This window comes from Cupressus sempervirens, chromosome 8 (assembly GCF_028749045.1).
Source record: "Cupressus sempervirens isolate cs-2001-9-10 chromosome 8, ASM2874904v1, whole genome shotgun sequence".
In the NCBI taxonomy this organism is placed as follows: Eukaryota; Viridiplantae; Streptophyta; class Pinopsida; order Cupressales; family Cupressaceae; genus Cupressus; species Cupressus sempervirens.
Window position 1 is genome coordinate 666,879,146 of NC_143125.1, and position 15,182 is coordinate 666,894,327.

The following is a 15,182-nucleotide window of genomic DNA, read 5'->3' on the forward strand; positions in this document are numbered from 1 at the left end:
AGCTAAAACCCTAATTTGGTTTTAAAACAATTTTCTAAAATGATCTAAAGACAAGATACTTATCAAAATAAATAATTTATCAATTTACAATTTTCATTTAACTATATTCATCAATGGTTAATTTAAATTAAACTAATGTTTAATTAAATGAACTGATGATAATCAACTAAGTTCTTATATTATCAACTCTAGAATAATCAATTATTAATAATTAATATAATTACTAATAATTTTATTAAATAAAATAAACTTATTTTAAATACATTATTATTTAAATTAATTAAATAATAATAAAACTTATCAATATTATTAAATAATATCAAAGTTTACATTATGAAATGTATTAATAAAATATTATTAAATTATATTTGATTTAATATTAAAATCTATTAATAATATTAAATTTGTTAATAATAATTATTATTTAAAAATAATAATTATAAATTAATATACATATAAAAAAAATAACTATTAACAACTTTTATAATTTTAAAATAATTAATTGAAAAACTTTATAAAAAAATAAAACTTAAAATAATCCAAAATTTATATAGGCCGTCGGCCTTTTAATTAAACCGGCACGGCAGGCCTGCTAACGCAGTCCCTGCACCAGCAGACTGCCGGCGGAAGCCACCAAGAAGGTGGGTACGGGGGGGTGTGGGTATTCCCGCCCCCTCCCAAAGCATATATAATTTTTTTAATTTTTTTAATTTTTTTAAATTTTTTTTTAATTATATATATATATTTTTTAAGAAAAACAAACCCCCATCGCATGCAAACTGCGATCCACACGGGGCAGGGAAAACATGAAGCCGCAGGTAAGTGGGGGGTGGGTAAAACCCCTCCCAACATATATATATATTTTTCAAAATATATATATATATATATATATTTTTTGTTTTAATTAAAAACTTTTAAATACGTTTCCTCCAAGTATTAAATATATACTTTTTTTTAAAAAAAAAAGATCCTTGTTTAATACATAAACAATCTAATCACTAAACATGTATAATTAAACATTTTATTTTATTTTATTTTTAATTCAAATTTTATTTTATTTTATAAACTTTTATAAATATAACCTGAATTTCCAATTAAGATTTTCTTTTCTTTTCTTTCAAAAGCTCTCCCTAGTTTAATTTGTAAAATTCTATCATCTAGAGCGAGGGTTTCAAATTGATTTATTCTTCCAATTCTATTATATAGATGAAATACAATATAGTATCATAAGGTTCATAACAAGAGAGCAAAAGGATCAAACAGTGAAATCCAGACAATTCGGATTTATAATCCACAAGCACGAAGAAGACAGGATTATCAAATTGCATAATTCAACCTGTAATCAAACACAAGACCCTACCTCAACCTGATGCTATTATGCAATCTCCAAAAACTGTAAGAGAATTCGCTCCTCTTCGATAACCTTTCTTCTGAAAATCTTCTTTAGAATTCACCTTCTAAAATTTGCTTCCAAAAGTGTCTCCCAAATTTTCTGTCTCCCCAAATTCCTTTGTCCAAATTCGTGTCCCCAAAAAATGAACCCCCCCAAAGTTGTGATAAGGAGTCTTCTCCTCAAATCGGGGCACTAATTGTGCGTTCACCCGAGAAGACTCTTTGCTCAACTGAGTTAACTCCAAATTAACTTTTATTAATCTTTGCTTTATCCTTTTAATGCATATTAAATGAATCATTAAATAACTTTATTTAATTTTTTTTTCACTTGACTTCTATTTTTAATCTTTATTACTTTTAATCCCATGCGCACTTTATGAAATTAAAATAACATTATTATTTTATCTTTTGATTTATTTCTTTATTTTCAACACATGCTCACATCATGCAATCTTACAACTTTTAATAATTAATATATTTTCACTTTTTAATTTATTTTAGAACTTAATTGATAAAATATTTAATTAACTTAAATAACAATAATATTTAGCATTTATTTAAAAATGAACTCTAAATATATTATTATTAAATTAAATAAATATTATAATGTTCTAAATTATCCTTAAACTTTTATCTCCAAATTTAATTCTTTTTATTTAATTAATTTCTCAATTAATTAAATATAATTAAATATTAAAATATCATAATAATCTTCTATTAAATCATTAATTAATCTTTTTAATTAATTTCTTTTATATTTAAACTCATGCTTAGATCATGCGATCTAGAAACCTTTAACAATTTAATATCTTTTCCACTTTTAATTTATTTAAGAAACTTTAATTGATAAAATATTTATTAATTCAATTAATAATAATATTTAGCATTTATTTAAAAATGAACTCTAAATATATATTATTATTAAATTAAATAAATATTATCACATTCTAAAATTATACTTAAAACTTTTTATCTCTAAATTCAAATCTTTTTATTTAATTACACTTAATTAATAGGAAATACATCAAGGACTCATAAGGTAACATACGAAAACCCGTCATAGAAAAATACATATTAAATCAAACAAAAAGGGTTATAATCACGAAATAACATCATTTGATGCATTCAGAGGGTACTTAACTCAGATACTTGTCCTAATTATCAATTAGGACAATTGGCTAAAGGGTTTAGGAATTGGACTTAAGAGTTTATCTCCCCTCTCTTACCATTGAGATAATGCGATAGGGTACGCTCATCCTGGCAATTCAGGGAAGTCGATACCCGGTACCTGCAACCTGCATAAAATCCACGCATGTACAGACACAATATTCTAAGCTAAACAGACAATGGCAGGAAGTGGTGCATCGTGTAGATCCTGACTAGCAGGTGACTACGACTCCCTTCCTTAACCACATCAGAAACACCATACATAAAGAAAACAGACACGCACACCATACACATGCAGTATGGGGTAAGTATCCATAAGAAAGCACATGTGATAATAAACCATATAACTAATCATCATTGATAATTGAAAACATTGAATAATCATCATACATGCATGAAATATAGAGTCCCAAGTCATCTCATCATATAATAAATTGAGTGTAAAACAACATCTGATAATCTAAAAGTAATGCTACCAAACATCAAGTATAAAACTGGCTTAAGAGAGTTTGGCAATTGAAACAAAATGTGAACTAGGGGTAGGCACTACATTATGACAAGAAACAAGGTTAGTGAAGAATTGTGTTTAATATCTCAAGTTGAACCTACGAATGTTGATGAAGCTTGTAAAGATGAATTTTGGATAGAAGTTATGAAAGAGGAATTAGAGTAGATTGAAAAGAACAAGACTTGGGAATTGGTTCTGTTGGTGTAAATACGTATTTTACTATTTACACTTACTTAAGTTTACTTAGGTTAATGCATTAGTTTATTAGTTTTCATTATTTTATTATTTGTATTTGTGAGACACTTAGGAGTTTGCACACCTTTTGAGTTGTCATGTTGACAACACAAGAGTACGCAACTCTATTTAAGCACATGGTGTCTACAACACTATTTTGTGTGCCACACCTTTGTAGGCTTACCCTCTAATCATCGCACTTACTTCCGTGCTTAATGAAGGATAACCCATATCTGGTGGACATGTGCTTGGTTGTATGACACATTATGCTGCTAACTTCTATGCATTCTAGAAGCTCTCCTGAGGCTTTTATATATAGGCACTCCTAGTGTACTCTTAAATGAACCATTTATTGAATACATTGTTATTTTGATCATACTCTATCTACTTTGGTCTACTATGTGCTTGTGTTTGAGTTCTTAGTTCCTGGGTGAATTTTTCCCTTAGGAAAATTCTTACAGGTTCCTTGACCTAAAGGTAAAAATATTATTAGAACTAAATGAGTATTTAGAAACAAGATGAATAAACAATATGAAGTTGTGAGAAATAAAGCAAGACTGGTTCGTGAAGGATATTCATAGCTGAAGGAGTTCATTTTGAGGAAACATTTGCACCTATTGCTAGATTAGAGGCAGTAAAAATTTTTATACAACATTCAGCTAACAAGAAATTTAAAGTTTATCAAATGGATATTAAGTAAATCTTTCTAAATGAAGAACTTGAAGAAGAGGTATGCATTAAACAATATGGCAGATTTCCTTTGATAAATGAAAAAGATATGGTTTGCAAATTAATGAAGCCATTATATGGATTAAAGAAAGTACCTAGAGACTAGTATGCAAGATTGGAAAAAAATTTGACAAATTTGGGATTTGTGAAAGGTAATGTTGATAATGATGTATACTTGAGAAAGAATGAAAATGGTTTACATATTGTTGTAGTATTTGTGGATGACGTTATTTTTGGAGTTAATGATGAAGCTAGCAAGACAGTTTTTGAAGAAATGAATAAATAATTTGAGATGAGTATGATTGGAGAGATGAAATACTTCTTGGGATTGCAGATTGTACAGAATAGAGATGGCATTTTCATATCACAAGCTAAGTATCTTAGAGATTTTTTGAAGATATTTAGTTTGGAGAATCATAAACCTGTTGGAACATCTATAGTAACTGGTTGTAAGTTATCTAGCAAAGATGAATCCCCTAGTGTAGAACAAAGAAAATATTGATCTATGATTGGTGGATTACAATATTTGACACATACCAGACTTGATATAGCTAATGTACTTGGAATTGTAGAGATATTTCAAGAAGATCCTAAAAAGACACACCTTGCAGTAGTAAAAAGAAGTTTTAGATGCTTGAAAGGAACTCTTGATTATGGCCTATGGTATTACAGGTCACATAATGAAAGAAAAACAAAAGCGGTGGAGCATTCTTCTTAGGAGGAAGATTAGTTTCTTGGCTAAGAAAGAAACATGATTACATTTCACAAAGTCTATCTAGTAGAAGAAAAATATGTAGCAATAACAAGTAATTTTAATTAGATTATTTTGAATCAAGCGGATGCTAAAGGAAATTGGAATTGAGTTTATTGATATTATTATCATACATTGTAATAACAAAAGTGCAATGAGTATGTCAAATAATCCAATTTTATATTCAAAGACAAAGCACTTATCAATTAAGTGCCACTTTTGAAAGAAAAAGGTAGCAAAGAAAGAGATCAAATTGGAAAACACTAGCACAAGGAGCAAATAATAGACATATTTACAAAACCTTTGGCTAAGGAAACATTTGAGCATTTGAGAGGTATGCTTGGGGTTATGCCCCAACCTACTTCAAAGTAGTTGATGCAGAGATTGAATTGAAGTCCAATATGTAGTAGAGCACTATATCTTTTGTCTGAACTAGATGCTTGATGATTCTCCTATGGAAGAGTATCTGTGTTTGAGATAAGTCATTAAGGAGTCTTGGTACTAGTATTTAATAGTGTCTTTTGACACTTGAAGCTTGAGAAATTATTTTGGAAATGATTGAACTTAAAAGATTGGCATAATGATACCTTTGTCATTGATGTCAATGGGGGATAAGTATACATGGAACAAATTCCTTATGGAGGAGAGATACACATTGATTGATTTCAATGGGGGATAAAGTATTGATGTTTATGTATGGTGGAGATTAAAACAACATGAAAAAAAAATTATAACTTGTTTGTGACTAATATGTATGTTTATATTCATGGGAAACATGAATGGGGGAGTTAAGGAAGACGAGGAAGATGCATATTTGGTATTCACGGTACTTATATATTTTTATTTATATTTCCATCGATGCCAAAGGTGGAGATTGTTAGCATGAATGTTGATGGTATTCATATGGGGGAGTATGTTAGCATTGTTGGAGATGTGATTGAGTGGTTATGTGTTGCATTCATAATAGAGTTTGTCATTGAAGTCAAGATATACATTGTTTTGTGAAGATTACCAGAGTTGTAGAGGAAGAATTGTTTGACATGGTGAACAATCAACAATTTGGGTTATGAGCGATTAGTAATATATTCAGTAACATGTACAAATGCTACAGTCATGTGTGTAGAAAGAGATATGAAGATATGACAAAGTTATGCGATGTTTTCTAGAGGTAGCTTTCAGAGAGAGTTTCTAGAAAGTGGGTACTAGTAAATCATTTGTATCTTTTAGCTGAGATGGAATTTTGTTAAGTGAACTTAGAGGAAGGTCAAAGACATGTTTAGGATGCTATGTTCTAGATAGAAAAATTAGATATGTATTTTGAGTTGACATATGAAGTTTATTCAATGTGTTGTATCTTGTGAGCTAATTATTATTAAAATCATTATGAGAAGTACAAATATGTAATGTAACATGTATTGTAATATCTTAATGATGTCCTCTATTATTCATTATAAATTGAGAAAGCCTCAAGGCCAACTCATTACTTATTTTAGGACTTGGTATAAAGGAAATGTCATTTCCTTATGGATAGGTATCTAGTGTGGATGTTTTGTAATCGGTGGGATCACATGTTATGCCATGCAAGCTTTAGATGCAAATTATGTATGATTAGAGAAAATATTGAAGTTGAGGATATACTGTGAGCTTAAAAAGAATTCTATTGGCAAAGAAGTTGTCATTTGGTTAGTTTAGAACTTGGATAAGATTATCCTAAAGATTATTTATTGAAGACAGTTTGAGGCTATTTAAATAGTTTAGTTGTCCTCCTTTCAACTCGTAACAGGGTTGGAATCTTCTAACAAGAATTCATAGTCTCCTAAGGGACTCATATGTATTGAATGTATTTTATAGGCTCCTAACAAATTCCATCCTTTTACATGAAACTTTTATATTAGTACATCATCTTGTGGGCATCATTCCAACTAGGGTTTTCCTACAAATCAAGGGTTTCCCCAGTTAACATATCTAGTGTTATTGTGTATGGTAATCTTTCCATAGTTATTCTACTATTTACATGTTTTAGAACAAGTAAATAAATTGAAAGTTATTATATATATATATATATATATAACTAATTCACCACCCCCCACCACCCCCCTCCCCCCCACCAAAATGTCCCCACTATTAGGGTTAGTTTGGGGCAAGTAATTCTTACAAAATAATGGTTAGAGTCACAAAAAGAAAAAAAACTAACTATATTATTCTACCCTCTAATTTAACCCCAATCTTAAGCACGTCTCTAGATTGGGCTTCCTAGCTCATAGCTACCTTGTCAGCTTCCCTGGAGCGCACCCCTAAATATTCTTCTTGGATGGGCATCCTCTATCCAAGGCCAATCACATATGTATATGTTGACATCATCAAAATATTCTAGCACATTGATTTTAATATCTCATATGCTCCATGTTTTGAGTCCATAGTGATTCTCAGCCATGGCAGATAATGGAGATCTTAATATCTCACATGCTCCATGCTTTGAGTCTCATTAATGTCCATGTTGCTAACCCCATAGGTTAAGACAATATGATCCACAAGTATGATTCATTAATATAAATAAATTCATAAACATAATTGAACAAATATAATCCATAAACATATATTTCTTACCTTCTTCTTTTCTTGACCCCTGTGGCTCTATCCTTAGTCAGCCCTTCAATGAATTATTCCTTCTAGATTATTTGAACTCTATATTTACTTTCCAAAATGCTTCCTTTTTTAATTATAAGGAAATGACAAAATAATTCTTCTTGTTTGTCACAATCTTTAATAATACAAATCCTTTGAAAAGTCATAACACTTCACAACTATAATCCTTTCGAGAAGTCTCAACATTTCATAACTAAAATCATTTGGAAAAGTCCCAATACTTTATAATCAAAATATTTTTGAAGAGTCACAACTATTCATAATTATGAGCCTTTCACAAGTTTGCATCCTTTCAATATCATTGATACCTTTTCAGAAAGTCACTTCCTTATTTTCTACATATTACTTTCCTCTTCCATTTTTCCATTTTTGAACTCCTCTCTTCTCCTTTTCTTTTTTCTTCTCTCTAAAGTAAACTCTCCTCCCTTTTATATCTTAATTTTAAGAAGTCATGTCTACTTGTTAAACATCTCTTGACTTTTCATTAGATTTAGTTAATTTATATTATTCTATGTCATATTATTTATTTATTTACTTATTTATTATTTATTATTAAATTCTATTTAGAAATTTAACATACTTTCTACAATATTGCCTCTTGTATTTAATATTTTTTCTTTATTTACTCATTTAAATTTTTTTTTTTATTATTATTTAAAATATCATAGTAAATAGTATTTCATTGATAGTATAGATTAAATAATTATTATTTCCTATTTTTATATTTTAGTTAGTTTTAATATAAATTTATTATCATTATTTTAATAATAATATTGTGTTATTTAATTATTATTAAAATTCTATCTTAAAATAGGGATACGACATCCCCTCTCTCAGTTATCTTGGTGGACTTTACTTTCTAACAATTATATATTAAGTCAAATGAATATTTACTCCTTTAAAAAGATATATATTAGATACTTCATTTTTGTTTTCCTTGATAAAGATAAATATTTTCGATTAGAATTATTTACAGTTTGTCAAATGCTCCACAATTATGTTTAAAGATTAATTAAGTATTATAAAAAATTAAAATTTATGCTTAATTCAAATAATACTTATACAATATATTTTTCATTTAAATTCCTACACGACTCTATATGGATCATTTAAAATTTAAAATTTTACTAAAAAAGTGTATTAAAGGAATAATTTAGCATGGAATTTATTTTTCTTGCAATAAGAATAAAATTTGTTCAATTTTTGTGTTATTGACTACAAATATATACCTCAGGTCATGCCTTTGAAATAACTGCATATGAGTTATCATCTAGATGGATTAAAACTTTATTGAAAATGGCATTTAACAACTCTTTACTTTATAGAGGCTTACAAAAACATTTCTAAGACTTAGGGACTTGGGCAAAACATCCCCCAACAACACCATCACCTTTGTCACCTTTGTTGGGGATGCTACCAAGTTGCTTGTCATTACATGTTGATTGAAACCTTTAAATTTGGGAGCAATAGTTCACCTTTCATGGGGCACTTTCAAAGATGTTAGGTCACAAATATTACCTTGAAGATTTCCACTCACCTTAATGTATATATCAACATTGACTCACCATAATTTTGTAATGTCCCTTCAGGACATTATTTTATAAAACCCAAATCTTTCATATCTCTCTCCATTTTTCTGAATGATTATTACTCAATGTTAATATATATATATATATATATATATATATATATATATATATATATATATATATATATATATACCTTGCTAAATACCTACACTGGGCTATATTGGATTGGATCGGAATGCATCGATGCAGGGGTTTGTTCATGGGTTTGAGGATAAGGGAGTATACCCGGTGGCTTTTATTCTATCAAGTGATTGACAAGGATGGCTACCGGGGGGGCTGCCCAATAATAGGCTACCAAGGGCCCCCTACAATAATAGGCTATTAGGGCCCCTACAATAATAGGCTACTAGGGGGGCCCTACAATAATCTAGAAGGGGCGTTACGAGTGTAAGATCTCTCTGGATCATTCCGCATTGAGTCTGGTTGCCCAAGAGGGGCCTGTTTGAGTTTAATTAGTTAGCATAAATATGAGTCCCCCCCCCAAAGACTAGAAGCTATTCATCCCCCGGCTAAATAGCTAAGCTACTATATAGCGATAGGGGTCCCCTATGAATTGCTCTTTATACCTATCTGCTGTCAACCATATCTGAACGTTAAGGGGGGTATGGCATGACTTACTGATGTCCCCTCGTCATATAGATCTAGCTACCCTAGCTATCTCCTCTATATAGATCTGAGCATATAGATGTTTAAGCCTACAGTGGTGTAAATGCTATGGGTCACCCTGGTGGTAGGGACCACTTAAGAAAATCCCACTAAACATGGGACACTACTTTAAGCAAGGGGGTACTAGACCAGAAAGGTGGGAGTGTGAAAACCTAGTGGACAGGGGCTATTCTAATGGGTAGGCCCCTACTATTCTATGGCTCAACTAACAAGCACTCACTGGGGCTGATGAGAAGTTGTGCCCTCTCTCTCTTAAAATTGTCTTTCTTTCCTTTATGGATGTAATCGATCAAGGATGTTGAATCAAGGTAAGGTTGCCACGCATAACTATCTAGAATTCTCACGATTGTTCGTGAAAAGTGAGGGTGTATACACACACACACACACACACACACACATATACATACATATATATATATATACATATATATATATATATACATATATATATATATATATATATGTATATATATATATATGTATATATATATATATATGTATATATATATGTATATGTATATATACATACATACATTATATATATATATGTATATATATATATATATATGTATATATATATATGTATATATATATATATATATGTATATATATATATATATGTATATATATATGTATATGTATATATACATACATACATTATATATATATATATATATATATATATATATATATATATATATATATATATATATATATACATATATATATATAATGTATGTATGTATATATACATATACATATATATATATATATATATATATATATATATATATATATATATATATATATATATATATATATATATATATATATATATATATATATATATATATATATATATATATATATATATATATATATATATATATATATATATATATATATATATATAATGTATGTATGTATATATACATATACATATATATATATATATATATATATATATATGTATATGTATATATACATACATACATTATATATATATATATATATATATGTGTGTGTGTGTGTGTGTGTGTGTGTGTGTGTATATGTATATATATATAGATATATATGTAATATATATATAGATATATATGTAATATATATATAGATATATATGTAATATATATGAACTCTTAGAGTCATGTCCCTTCATTATTAATATTAATTATATTAATAATTATTGCATAATATACTAACTAAATATAATATAATTCTCATATTTTAATAATAATATCTTATGCAATATATATATATATATCTTAATGCATAAAAATACAAAGTAGATACACTAATGCATGAAAACATGAAGAAGACACATGAAAACATGATGAGACACATGAATGTAGGAAAACAGGAAGCAAACACAATGTACACACATAGTACATGCATTATTGATTAACACCTTTTAATTCTTGGATAAATTCTAGCAACCACAAGGGATCATTAGTGCACATGTGTATATCTAAGTTTCAAAAAATAATGTGAGTCATGATAAATTACTCCAAACCAGTTCTCTAATAGAATTAGTAGCTCATCTTTAACACTCATATAAACCTCAAAAGGTGGAAGGAGTTAATATTATCCTGTTGGAAATGATTGACAAGATCATGAGGGAAATTGTATATGGAACTGTATAAGATTGTTCTCAATCATTGTTTTGTCATTGATGTCAAACTTGCTACTTGCAAGAATGACAATTGCTTTAGTGATCCAAATACTATCAATTAGTTGATTGACAAGGAGGAGGCAATCAATAAGATGTAACTAGAACACCAAGAGAAAGGTTGAAGTTATGATGTTGTAATGAAGTACAAGGATCAGCTAAGCCATTGATGAAAAAGTGTATTTGATGACATACTATAAGACACAAAGAATGGGCACACTAAAACATATCAAAGATGTAAGGTTTTAGCTAAGTTTATTAGAGAGAGGATGTCGAGCAAATACAAGTGCCGAGCAGATATAAGTGCCGAGTAACATAGAGGTGTCGAGCACCAGTAAACCAATAGTGTCGAGTAACACAGAGGTGCCGAGCATCAGTAAACCAATAGTGCTGAGTTGCTGCATTATTTTGAAAATCGAAGATTCGCCATATCTAAGCCAACAAGGTTGTTATCTAGAAGTTTGTGAATTAAATGGAAGATAAGAATGATGAGCTGGTGGCACAGAACACCATGTAGAACATTTTTGAAGATACAACTGGACTCTAGACGAAGTTTCTAGATAAGAGCAAGATATGAGGTAAATACATTGTATCCTACCTAATCCATTTGAAACCCTAAAATTGGAGAGGGAGAATTGAGCGGAAAGGAAAATCAGATTTCTATTTAAGGAGTCATAAGTTCATGAAGAAAAGAGAGAGAGGTGGTCAAGCATGAAAGCATAAAGTGCTGAAGGAGGTGCTAAGGAGAAAGAGAGAATGGTTACTCTGTTTCAATAAGAAGACCCCAGATACGGATGCATTGGTATGATGAGTAAGAAGACTCAAGGAGACGAAGCTTGAGAGGAAGACAAGCAATCAGAGCTGAAGTGATTAAAGCCAAGAAAAAAGATTGAACTGGAAGTGTGATCTGAAATCTACAAAGTATGTTGTAAGTTATATCAGATCAAGAAGTCATTATCGTTACTCTCTAGCAATTCTAACAGTTAGTTTAAATCCTACGGACTTAGGTTGGTTTAATAGCCATGAGGTAAATCCTTTAACAAAGTGACATTCCAAGTGAATTTTATAAAGTCCTTTGACCAGGCCCATTCCTAACAGTTTGGTGAAATCCTCTAACAAGGTCACATTTAATAGTGTGTTGTAAGCCTTTAACAGGGCAGGCTTTTAACAGGGCATCACTTTAGAAGAGTGAGAATCAAGTAGCATGTTACTGGTGGTTTTTCTCAAATTGGGTTTCCACGTAAATCATTGTGTCATGTGTTCATCTTGCATGTTTTATCTCTGCATGTTGATTTACTGTAATATGCTAAGGATGATTGTTTTAAGCTTGGATGGATGAAAAGTTTATGGGCTCACTATAATTTTGAGAAAAAAAATTATTAAGGCATTTGTACCTTGAATAACTGATTCACCCCCCACCCCCCCCCCCCCCCCCCCCCCCTATCAGTTATTCTAAATAATTCTAACAATTGGTATCATAGCTATACTGGTGATTCAGTTTAAAGGGACTATAAGCAAAAAAGATCAAAATGCTTAAGAGAGAAGTTCCCAAGCTCAACAAAGACAAATTTATTGCATGGCAAAGTTTGATGAAGCTACATCTTGGATCCATAGGAGATTATGCCCAAAATTCAATTGTTACTGAACATGTTGATCCAACTAGTACTCTTACTACAGAAGATATGAAAAACAAATAGGAACACAATCAGACAATGCTGGAGATTGCTTCTACACTCAACTATGCTGAATTCGATGATATCAAAGGATGTGACACTGCATTCAAAATGTGGAAAGCCCTATCAAACATCTATGGAGGAGATCAAAATGTACAAAGAGCAAAAAGAGAAAGTCTCAGAAGAAAGTTTGATGATATGGAAATGGAGAAAAATGAGAATGCTTCTCAGTATGGCGGAAGAATAAAGGAAGTGGTGAGTGCAATAAGATGTTTGAGTGGTCAATTGGATGAAGATATTGTTAATAGTAAGTTCTTAAGAACCTTTCTCCCTATCTATGCTATTAGAGTATCAGCAATACAAGAGCTAAGATGTGTTCCAGGAAACAATCTATGTTTTGAAGGCATAGTGGGTAGACTCACTGCATTTGAGTTATCTAACTTTGAAAACTACAGACCTGAGAATGTTGAATCTGCTTTCAAGGCCAAGCTATCAGTAAAAGATGTTGAATAGGTAAAATCAAAGAAAGGAAGAAAAATGAAATATGTATCCAGTGACAGTAGCACTGATGAGGAAGATGTGGAACAATTGGAAGCATTGCTTGCTAGAAGATTTCACAGAGGTAAAGGAAAATTCAAAGGTAAGATGCCTATCATTTGTTTCAATTGCAATGAAGTAGGTCATATTGCTGCCAGGTGTACACAGAAAAAGGATTACAAGGAAGGCAACAAAAACAAATTCAGAAGAGACGATGACAAGAGAGATTACAAAGAAAAAGGCCAGAAGTATTATATTGTTGAAAAAAATTCTGATGATAATGATGATGAAGTTGTTTATGTAGCCATGAAGGACCAATCTAATGAAGAAGAGCCTATAGCACTAGTAACATGTATGAACAAGAATGACAGGTGGATCATAGATAGTGGATGCTCACATCACATGATAGGAGACAAAAGTAAGTTTGTTAACTTTACTCAGTATGATGGAAATAGTGTTAGATTTGGTAATGATGCTCCATGTCAAATCAAAGGAAATGGTTCCATTAAGCTCACAGAGAAAATTTCATGTGATAATGCATACTATGTTGAAGGATTAAACTACAATTTGTTGAGTGTCTCACAGTTAGGCAATGTAGGGTGCAAAGTAGAATTTGGAAACAAAACTGCAAAAATCTATGATATTGGTGGTAATTGATAGGAAAAGGAGATCAAACAAGAAGTAATCTATTTTACCTTGATATGGATGATGTTTCTTGTTTTATTGCAAAATTTGATGATGAATGGTTATGGCATAGAAGGCTATGTCATGTCAACTTTGAAAATCTAGTCAATATCAGTAAAATGAAGAAAGTCAGAGGTTTACCAAAACTGAAGAAGCCTGATAATATCATGTGCAAACAATGTCAGCTAGGAAAGATGACAAAGTCAAGTTTCAAAAGCAAAAACTATACATCTAAAGAAATACTTGAGTTAGTTCATACTGATTTATGTGGTCCAATGGAAGTACAAAGCTATAGAGGAGATAAATACATAATGTTGTTTGTTGATGACTATTCCAGGATGATGACTGTTATGTTCTTAAAACAAAAATCTGATGCTTTTCAAATGTTTAAGTGGTATGTGGCTAGAGTTGAAAAGGAAATAGGAAAGAGCTTGAAATGCCTAAGATCAGATAGAGGTGGTGAATTCACATCAAATGAATTCAAGATATTTTGTAATGATAAAGGAATCAAAAGACAAACGTCAACTCCTAGAACTCCCCCACAGAATGGAATTGCTGAAAGAAGAAATAGATCTGTGATTGACTGTGCCAGAACATTAATGATGGAAAAGACTGTTGCTCTAAAATACTGGAGAGAAGTTGTAAGTGTAGCTGTTCATACACTAAACCGAGTACAAGTGAAGAAAGGTACAAATACAACACCTTTTGAATTATGGTATGGTCACTCACCCAATGTAAAACATTTCAAAGTGTTTGGTTGCAAATGCTTTATCCTTAAAGATGCTAGAAATGGAAAATTTGATGCAAAAAGTGATGAAGGCATATTTCTTGGTTACTCCACTAGAAGTAAGGCATACAAGTGTTTGAATACTAACACTAACAAAACTGTGGAAAGTGCAAATGTAAACTTTGATGAGCACACATAAGTCCAAGATGA